Here is an 11,388-nt window from a genome sequence, read left to right on the forward strand (position 1 = left end):
AATGACCCTTGGCATAAATTAATGTACTGTTGGAAGAAATGTCCATCTGCGTTCAGTTCCAAGTGGGAGGAAAGACACTGGAATCATGGAGACTGCTGGAAAAAATGGACCACATGGTCCTGGGCAAAAAAGAGCACATGGGTGAGAGGAAGATTGATACCATCTCTTGGACCCGCTTTGAAGCTTCCTATTCCTGTGTAAGAAATATATTCTGGTTGGTTGTCAGACTCTCCCAGGTTGAATCTTGCTGAATGATGATGTAATGAAGGGGCTTTGAGCAATTCCTATTATGGCTTAGTGCAGTGATGGCGAACCTATGGCACGCGTGCCACAGGTGGCATGCGGAGCCATTTGTCAGGGCACGCAAGGCGCTGCCCTGTCAGCTGGCCAGCGCGCATGCTTTTTAAAAGCCATTTTTCGCCCTCCCCAGGCTCCAGAGGCTTTATAGGAGCCTGGGGAGGGCGAAAAGAGTGTCCCCCGCCCCCCGGAGGCCCTCCAGAGGCTTCAGGGACCATCCGGAGGCTTCCCTAAAGCCTTTGGAACACTTAAAACAACCCTCCGAGCAAACTTGAAGTGACTTCCGGTTTGCTCGGAGGGTGGTTTTAAGCATTCCGAAGGCTTCAGGGAAGCCTTCGGATGGTCCCTGAAGCCTCCGGGGGGGGGGGGGAGGCTCTTTTCGCCCTCCCCAGGCTCCAATAAAGCCTCTAGAGCCTGGGGAGGACAAAAAAATGTTGTTATCATTATCCCTCCTTTATTTGACTATATTCTGTTTCATAACATTTCCCCCCCTAATAATAAAGACTTAACTGAATCTAACTTAAGTTCTTTTTTATTAACCTTTATATATAATCCAAAAGAATTTCTAATCTTCCTTTCATGGGTACCACTCAATATTCAAAGCCAATTATTGCTTATCATAACACTACACATTGTATACATTATTATCATTATCAATTATTTATTTAACTATATCTATTGTCACTAAATTTCACTAAGTTTAACTAGTTTTAAATTATACACTTCCATCTATCAACATGTATCTTTCCAATAGCAAAACAGTCTCATGTCTTCTTCCATTTGTGGTGTCAGTCCTCTAATCATCTCCTTAATCAAATTTGTATGGACTCCTCTTAGCAACTCGTTGCTTATAAAATCTCTCATGTAATTTCTATGCCCTTCTTCTGTTTCCTTGATCAGCTTATCTTTAATTGTCAGTAATGTTATCAATGATGTTGCTAATAAAATTTCTCTCTTTAAATCCATCCAGAAGACATGAAACTGTTTTGCTATTGGAAAGATACAGGTTGATAGATGGAAGTGTACAATTTCTTCTTCTGTGTCATGCCATCTGGGGTAGAGTTCCCCTCCATTTAATTCCTCTTTCAGTATTCCATTCTTTCCATTTCCAGAAACAAACCAATCATCATAAATATCAGAAAATTTAATTTCTTTATGGTCATTTTCCTCTTCGGTTTTTAGGATTCTAACCTTCACTTTTTCTACTTGATAAACATCTCCATCATATTTTACTGTTAAATGCTCTAAGTCTTCCAACTTCTTCTCCGTCCTCTCAAATGTGTTTGATAATTTCTGAATTTCTAAGAATATCTTTCTTAGTTTCTTTCTGCTGCTGAAGTTGTGCCATTATCTCCAGCTAACAAACACTGCTGCTGTGGCTTGGAAGGTTTTTACAAGATTAAGCATAGATTCACAATAAAGTTTTATTTTCACTTTTCTCTGGTTAAAGATATACTTCAAAGGGACATCTGTATGCTTTTCTTCTTATCACTCTCTATAAACAAGCAGTGAGACCTTGGAGCGCCAAGCCAGGATAATCAGTAAGAAAACTAAAAGTGTTTCGTTTCCAATACACAAACCTCCAGCCTCCGAGTAGCAGTGTTATTGTTGCAATTTTCTTTGTTTCTTTTTGTATCTTTTTTGTATTCCAAGTTAAAAAAAAGTCCAATTCTTGAATGAGTTAGAAAAACACCCACAGTAATGAAAGAGGAGAGTTTTAGTCCATAGGTTACAAAGAATAATGAAAGAAAAAAATAGAAGAAGAAAACTTAATCCATTCGTTTTAAAAGGCTTGCATAAATTCCATCCATGAACATAGCATTTAAAAAGTAAGATAACCCACTGTCCAAAACCATTCCAAACTAAATTCCGCCACTTATTTCTTCTGTTCTCCAATTTAAATTAACTTTTAAGTTTTTAATAGGCAGTCTTTTAAAAGGTAAAAATTCCTCACCAGCTGGAAACACTTTCTCTTTCCGTATCCTTCTTTTTTGGTGCCCCCCCAAATTCATCAGCCTTGGCTGGATTTTTTGTCGCCGGCTTGAAGAACTTCTCTTGCATCGATCAGGGACTTTGCAATGTCCCTGAGATCAGCAAGACATATTCTTCCTGTTCACCATCTCTGCGGGACGGTTTAGATCCGATTGGACCACCCAGCGGCAAAAGTATTGGCCGCAGTCTCGGAGCATCGAGACCGCACGTCCGTATCGTCGCGACGTTGGCTCCTCTTCTGTTCTGTGATATAGACCTATACATTCAGCTTATCTCATACTCCCAGTATTCACATATTCAGGTGCAACATGAAAGAGGAGACATGCATATGCAACATGTTACATTACAATTCAGGAGGAAATACAGCATGGCCACTGCTAGTACATGTTCTGGAAAGAATTCAGGAACTGCTTTCCTTGTTGTCATTTGCTTATGTGAAACATTAGCAAGAAGAATAAGCCATTCTCAGAAATTAAGGATAGGATAGGGAAATGGAGGATAGGGAATTAATTTAATGCCTCACTGTCAGAAACAGCCGTCTTATTGAGATATATACTAGCCTGAATCATAGAATTCCAGGGTACAGTATTTGTATATTCTGAAGCAATAACCGAACAAGACAAATCACCAGGTAAGTTTCAAACATGTACAATATTGTTATAGTGAAGAAACTGCAGGGATACAACAAGTATATGTTAACTGCATAATTCCACACATAAGCAACAGTCATGCTGTTTTGCCCATCCTGCAGATACAATACAGTATACAGGTAGTCCTCGACTTACAACTGTTCATCTAGTGACCGTTCACAGTTACAATGGCACTGAAAAAAGTCCAGGTTCACTTAACCGTGTTACTAACTTAATAAATGGAGTAATTCACTTAGCAACTGTGGGAAGAAAAGAAGTCAAATAGGGCAAACTCACTTAACAAACGTTTCACATAGCAACATAAATTTTGGCCTCAATTGTAATTCAAGGACAACCTATAATTGTAAATTAGAGAAGCATTTATAATAAGAATAGCAGTGTCTGAAAGCATAAACGTGTTGATTTACATTTATTTCTTACATATGCAAAATTATTTCATTATGTACTTTAGTTGATAGTAATGAAATATGTAATCAAATGCTTTCAATTCCAAAACTAATTATTTGAAAATTGATTAAAATTAATATAGCTTATCTAAAAGCATTATTTTCATTCTCTTCTTTTGTTGAGCAAATAAAATAACTCTATCCATGGCTCATTTAGTATATTATTGAGTCGCGGTGGCGCAGTGGTTAGAGTGCAGTACTGCAAGCTACTTCTGCTGATCACCGGCTGCCAGTAGCTTGGCAGATCGAATCTCACCAGGTTCAAGGTTGACTCAGCCTTCCATCCTTCCGAGGTGGGTAAAATGAGGACCCAGATTGTGGGGGGCAATATGCTGATTCTGTAAACCGCTTAGAGAGGGCTGTAAAGCACTGTGAAGAGGTATATAAGTCTAAGTGCTATTGCTATTATCTGAGCTAACATTTCTAGTTTCAGAGAACAAATCTCAAACTAATTTAATATTATTTCTTGCCTTGAAATGTTGTTCATATTTTAAACAAATATAATTTCTCTCACATTTAGATTTTAAAGAATAAAAATGTATTGAAAACTATTTTCTTAAAAGTTGGGCCCATGAATGGTTCTATGCTAAAGACAGCTATCTGCTAACTTTTCATTTAATATATATGAATATTTTGATTAAAATTCTGATAACTTAATTTTATACATTGTTTCATAAAAGTGGAAAACCTATTTTGTTTTGGGTGATAGACCTCCAGGCAGTAATAAATGTATTCTGATTGGTTGTCAGACTCCCATGGGGCCATGCAGGGACAACTCTCTAGGTTGTGTTTTAAATCCAGGTTTGGTTGAGTTCTCAGATGCCATGTGGTGAGTGGGTAAAGGCTAATCATGCCTTAATCCCATCACCCTGGAGCTGAATGGGAGAACTCTTTATTTTGTAAAGGAACTGGTTTGGGCATCTTAATGGCCCATTGACAAAGGGTGTGGGCAGGAAGCTTCAGGGAGCTACTTTGTCTTTAAAACATGTTTCTCCCTTTTCACATCCAGGGAAATATAATATTCTGCCTTTTCAATATTTCCTAGGATATTTCATTTTTCTAGGAGAGGGATGGGTTTTAACTTCCTACACCTGTATTTAATTTTCTTTATAATCTATCTAATGCTGGGATGTCAAACTCAAGGCCTGGGGGCCAGATCCGGCCCGCGGCATGCTTAGATCTGGCCGGTGGGGCCGCTATAGAAACAGCGAAAGACCGGCCTGCAGGAGGCCGTTGCAGGTGAAAACAGAATTCAGGAGCCCATTTTTGCTGGCAGAGTGCTTGGGCCACCACATGCTCTCCTGACACAAGTGACGAGTTGGCCATGGCCACTCTGGCCCCTCAAAGTAAAATACAACCCTGATGCAGCCCTCAATGAAATCGAGTTTGACACATCTGATCTAATGCATCCATTATATGGCTGCATATAACTCAATAACACACTCCCTCACTTATAGGGGTTCCACTGCTCCTGACAGACCCAGTTGTGTAATCTGGGTTTTTTTTTTTTTCTTGGATTCTCAATACCTGGTCGAGGAGCAAATGGCAATCATAGCTAGGAGAGCCTTTGTGCAACTGCAGGTTGTGCATAGCTTATATCCTTTCATGACCAACAATCCCTGCTCAGACTTATCCTACCTGGCCTGGGACCTGGCTATTTCACCAGATATAGCTATCTGATTCACCAGAGTAGGGACGCATGAATGTTATGGGTCCCCTCTCTTGAGGTCGATCTAGTGAGGCCAAGAAGAAAGGACTTCTCTGTGGTGGCTCCCTCCTTGAGAAACATCATCCGTGCAGAAATAATTTTGGCCTTCACTTTAACACTCTTTTGAAAGGCCCTGAAGATATGTTGTAACAACGGGCCTGGGGTCTTCTGAGTAATGTGGAGTCCATTAAGTGGCTGTCTGATTGTTGTTGGGTGGGAGTTGGTTTCTGCATTGGGATTTTATCTTTGTAAGTCTCCCAGAGCTATACAGATGTTCTTAATTAAAAAAAACATGTGCAATGGTATCATGCAGATTAATATGCAGCATACAGAATTATCTGCCCGCTTAAGGAATTTACAGATTTAAGCGGATACAAGTTAATCACATGTATGATGGAACTACTGAAAAAAACTAAGCAATCAGCCACTTCTGGAAATAAAGAACATGCTGAAGGCATTGGCAAACCATTTTTATCTTGGTGCCAAGGAAATTGCAAAATTGTATTTATGTAATTGCCAAAAATAGAGGGTTACCATCACCTTGACTGTTTATTAACAGCATTTCTCACCTACGCCAAGCCAGAGAACTCTGGGCAGCAGTATAGTTTGGAGACTGCAAAAATTCAAAGTTGTCAGACTCTTAGATTTTGTTGTTGTGCTAGTTATTGGAGGAAACATTACTTGAGCAAGTGTGTAGTTATGCTTGAGTGCAGACATTTCCTTTAAACTAGACTGTAATGAGGTGAAACCATATGTGAAACCCCAAACCACTTGAATAATGCAATTCAGGAAAATACCTTTATAATGGAAACAACACCTCTTAAATACAAGATAAAATATTTCTATTACTTAATAATTCAGAATTAATCTTTACTGTGAAAGATGCCTACGTTCATGTTTAAGTATATGGCATAAACTTTTATTCTTTTCCTCCCTAAGAACAGTGGAAGTTAAGAATCTGCCACAGTAAAACTCTTTGGGACTAGATCAGGAGTGGGGTCCATTAGCCACTACTGCCAGTTTGCTTGTGGGCGTGCCATGCGCAGGTGCTAGATGCGTGCAGTGTGCGCATGCACAGTACAAAAAAAATTGCACCCAAAAACAAGATGGAGGCGCCTATGGCGCTGGCCAGTTCAGGGGCATGGCAAGCCTGGGTCACTGCCGGTTCCAGCGACCCAGGCCGCCAAACAAATACCGGTTCGGCCGAACCAGTCCAAACTGGTAGGAACCCACCACTGGACTAGATATATTTATTCACTTTGTCCAGTAATGATTTATAACTAAATTTTTAAATATATAATATCTACAAGGGGGTACGGTAATAAGTCATTAAAGACTATGTTGCAGCAAAATAGAATCCCAAAACCTATGTAGAAATATTAAATTTTAAGCAACAGTTATCTGAAGTAGAATCTTATATTTTGGACAAATCTACATATTTTGATCCTAATATGTGTTCAGTCCGGTTGTTTCAAAATATCCTAAAACTGAACTAAAGCCAGTTGCTGTTTGTACACCACAGTTGGCTCCCATGCTACCTCTTGAAGGAATGGTGCTATGCCTGTGGGAGCAGGTTTATAATTTGGGTCATTTGATTCACTGGTGGAAGACATAGTAGGAGGGCTTTTGCCCAGTTTCAACTGATGCATCAATTGTTGGACTAAGAAGACTTGGCTATTCATGTTTTATAATCATTTGACTTGTAACAAGCTCTGCTTTTGATAATCACTTAGAAACTGAAGGTGGTTCAGGGTCTTATTTTCTTTTGACCCCCAAAATAAGCACTTGTCCTTATTTTCAGGGAGATCTTATTACTTTTGAGGTGCAGAAGACAGCAAGTGTCACCTTATGGCTGCTGCTGTATTGCAATATTTTCAGGGAGGGCTTATTTTAGCGCATGCGCTCAAAAGCCCGATTGGGCTTATTATCCGGGGAGGGCTTATTTTCAGGGAAACAGGGTACTTGTTGACTGGCATTTGTTGTTGAACATCTTATACTTATTTTGCATGCCTTGCGCGGGTTAGCAATAGGTGTCATGGTGGAATTCTAAGTGCTGGTTTGTACTAATAAAACTGAATGTGAGTTTGGCACCAGGATTTCTGCAGAACTATTTGAGTACATAATGTCTAAGGAGCTCCTCCTTGGAGAAGCTCTTCTTGGTCTCCCAATTTTATGAAGGAAAGGAGATAAAGCCAGAAAGGGCTGCTTTTTCAATCATGCTGCCAAGTAGATTAGCTCCTTTCGTGAAAATTTACTGTTCCAGCATGCCTTCCAGCATGCCTTCAGTGAAAATTTACTGTTCCAGCATGCCTTCAGGGACTGTTCAGCAACAGTGATTTTTTAAAATCTACTGTAATCAGTATATTACCAATTGCTATCAGTCAGAAGACTTGATGAAACGCTGTAATTTCACAATACATGGACAGATTTAACCATAGTTTCAACTGGGAAATTGTAAGCATCCAAGACCAAGCCAAATCCCAAAAAAACACTAGAGAATTCTTTATCTATATCTATATGTAGATAAACATCTACATATAATTCCAAAGAGATAATCAAAAAGCCAAAAAGGAAACCAAAAACCAAGACACCTCCTCACCAGCAATCAAAAGATAAGTAGCGATTAATGCCAAGAATACTAGACCAACAATGAAAAAGCAAAGAATACTTCAGTCAAGGAACAACAGGCTAATCAAGGAACCACCGAGAACAGTCCCACCAACACTGACAAGGCAAGTCACTAGCATATGCAAAGAGGGCAAACCCTCCTCCCTTTGGGCAATGAAACATCTGTAGGAAAACAATCAAGCTCAAAAACCTCAAAAAATCCCACCGTTCAATTCTGGGCTACAAATATTCTGCTCTGTTAGTAATTGATATTTATAAGATTTGGATTCTTATTATTAAGAAATTGTATTTGTATTGTACTTTGTTTGAGTGGGATGCAAATAGACATTTTAGCATAAATCTTTTATTACCAATTGTCATCTGGAGTGACACGATTCCACAGAATACTCATTACAGGTAGTCCTTGACTTATGGCCATAATTGAGTCTACCAACTACTGTTCTAAGTTAGAACCAGCGATTATGCAGGTCAACCACATGACCAACCCAATGTTACAAGCTTTTTTGTATCAGTTGTTAAATAAATGCATGGTCATTAAGTAAACTCACTGTTTGCTATGGGGAATTTATGGCAGAAGCCAGAAGAAAATGCTAATTTTGTGCAAAATTATTATAAATCATGGTTGGCTGCTGAGTGCCCAAAATGTGGTCATGTAACTGGGGAGGTGGCCATCTGAACTTTAGAACCGAGTCATAAGTACCTTTTTTGGGAGGAATCCATTGTAACTTCAGTCACTAATCGACTAGTCATAAGTCAAGGACTACCCTGTATAATATTATAAAATGAAAACTTTTGAAAATGTCATATCATATCAAACAATATAAATATTTCCTTTTCTAATACTAAACTAATATAAGACAGGCAACTTTCCCACTAAAGCAGGCATGTCCAAAGTCCGGTCCGGGGGCCAATTGCAGCCCGTTTTCACATTTCGAGCAGCCCACAGCCTCTTCTCCCCACCGGAATTATTTCTTTAGTCTTTCATAAAATAGTTCATTTGCATTTAATGTTAATGGTTCAAAGAATGTCAGGCTGAATGGTCGGCCCCACACATTTTCACCTCACCAAATCTGGCCCTCCTTGCAAAAGGTTTGGACACCCCTGCACTAAAGCATGATTTCCCTATCTCCACAACAGTTTAAAAAACACAAACAGCAGTTGCACCAATAATATATGATTTCTAATAGGTCTATTTAAATGGCAACAAAAATCTACAATCTGAAGATGCCACCTAATCTTGCTTAATGATATCACATCTTCATTACTTACTATAAAAATGAAGATAACTATGATGATCCAGCAGAAAATTCTACACTACAGCAATATCTTTTTAAAGTGCAGTTAAAAGATCAAAGTGAAGGGATGTTCAACTTTAAAGTTTAATTAAACTAAAATATTAATAAAATGAAGACAGAAAAAACAAGACGGTGGTGAGAAAATGGAATATCTAACTGCACACAAATAATCTTAATACTGAAGAAAAATATTTTTAGATTATAAATTGTGAATACAGATTGAACAGCATCTGCCAACAGAACAATCATCAGTAACCAATCTGTGCAAAATTTATGGGGAATTCCTTAGGGCTGTTCTATATAATCTTTTTTCCTTAGGGTTAAATGGAAATCAGGAACATCCATGGAAAAGAAGTGGTCAAAGAAGTTAAGATGGAGACTACTGTCACACAATTAAAGCTTCTTTCCTTTTATGTTTGTGTGATGTGTGCAATACATCTTAAAAAGGGATGTGGCTTTAATTGCATTCAATTGTATACACCATCTTGATTATTTTGACACACAAAATAATTCATTTTCCACTGAAAATGAAGCTTACTTAAGAAAAGTGCTATCCAGATTTCAGTAATTTTTCAGTTCTGACAATGATGCCGGGCAGTTTCCTGAAAACAGTTACCATGATCTCTGATTGATGGAATCCTGTGTTTCTTACTTTCCCACTCATATAGGAAAGTAAATACCAGTGGCGTTTCTTTCTGTGTCTTTGAAGGCATTTAATTTTATTGATGGAGCTATTATAGGAGTCTATTGACTTATTTGATATCTTTCCATTTGAAGCATCTTCTGATAGACCAGTAAGGGGAGGGTGGATTTACTTTGTTTCCATTGCTTGGTATAAAAGGAGATATTGGAAGAAGATTTGTGAATTGACTATCTTTTTAGCATTCTATGGATAAATAGAAAAGGAAAAAGGTCCAGTATTTCCAGTGGCGTAGCGTGGCGGGTGCAGGGGGGGCCGGCCGCACCGGGCGCAACATCTGGGGGGGCGCCCTGACTCGCCCTGCGCCGCCCTTTGCCGGACTGTGGCCGTCTCTTTCCTCCCGAGGAGGAGCTCGAAGGGCAGCGGGAAAAGGCTCGACTGAAGGGAAGCAGGTGCCGCGGGGGTGGGAGGCACACCGGGGGCTTCGGGAAGGCGCCGGCTTCCCGGGGCGCTCCAGGCGGAGCCGAAGGAGAGCGGCGCTGCGCTGCGCTCCGTCTGCCCGCCGCTGCAACGCCACCGCGTCCTCCCGCTCCGCCTGGAGCGCCCCGGGAAGCCGGCGCCTTCCCGAAGCCCCCGGTGCGCCTCCCACCCCCGCGGCACCTGCTTCCCTTCAGTCGAGCCTTTTCCCGCTGCCCTTCGAGCTCCTCCTCGGGAGGAAGGCAGGAGGCCAGCATGGAGAGCCTCACTTGACTGATGCCGACCCAGGGGCAGCTGCAGTCGGGCCGCCCTCGCTTTAGGGGGCGCAAATTACTTGCCTTGCCCCAGGTGCTGACAACCCACGCTACGCCACTGAGTATTTCATTGGTCTGTGGAGATCAGCCCTGTTTAAAAAGGAAGAAGTAGCCCAGTAGCCCAAGATGAAATGATCATGGGGGGCAGAAATCAATGACTGGAGGAGAAATGTAGGTAGTTCTGCCACACTGCATAATATTCAATTGAAATAAGAAACCTTTACCTTAAAGAAATGAAGAACAGCAGGATACAGAGTACTCCTTGGGCCAGCAGAAATAGGAAAGCACTGCTCTTACAATAAGACAAAACAGACAGTGGCCTTTGGCTGGAGACAAGATGAGGATAATATGCAATTAGATGACTATACAGTAACTGGAACTGAGATTAAATAGGACATATGGATCAGTAGGGGAAATAATACATTGAGGAAAAGGACAAGACAACAACTCCTTTCATTGTTTCCTCAGAATTGAAGTACTTATTTCTGAGACTTGCAGCCTTATGATCAGTGCTCAAAACCCTGTTAGCACGATGCTACAGGGAAAACTATGGCTTGCCCATTTGTAAAAGTGTTTGTCCCTGAAATCAATGATGAACCCTTGACTTCCAAGTGACCTTTTTGAAAAGCAAATCTTATTGCTCCAGTCTTACATGTACACACACACACATGTACACACAAAGGGAGGGGGGCGATAAACAACAGCACGCCTGGCCGCGCTTCTCTTGAAGGAATCGCGATAGCCGAGTCGCAAACGCAGAACAGAACCTATATAGCAAAAAAAAAAAAAAAAAAGGCGGTGGGGGAGGTCTTTACATTCTGGGCGTGATAAGCATTCCAGCTCTCCACTCGCATTTTGAGGCGCTTCTGAGAGACTTCCCTTCCAACCAATCACGATTTGCAATCTAAGAATCGGCGCTATCTCGAGGAGGGGCCTCTACC

The sequence above is a fragment of the Natrix helvetica genome, assembly GCF_964273705.1.
Source record: "Natrix helvetica genome assembly, chromosome: 2".
Lineage (NCBI taxonomy): Eukaryota > Metazoa > Chordata > Lepidosauria > Squamata > Natricidae > Natrix > Natrix helvetica.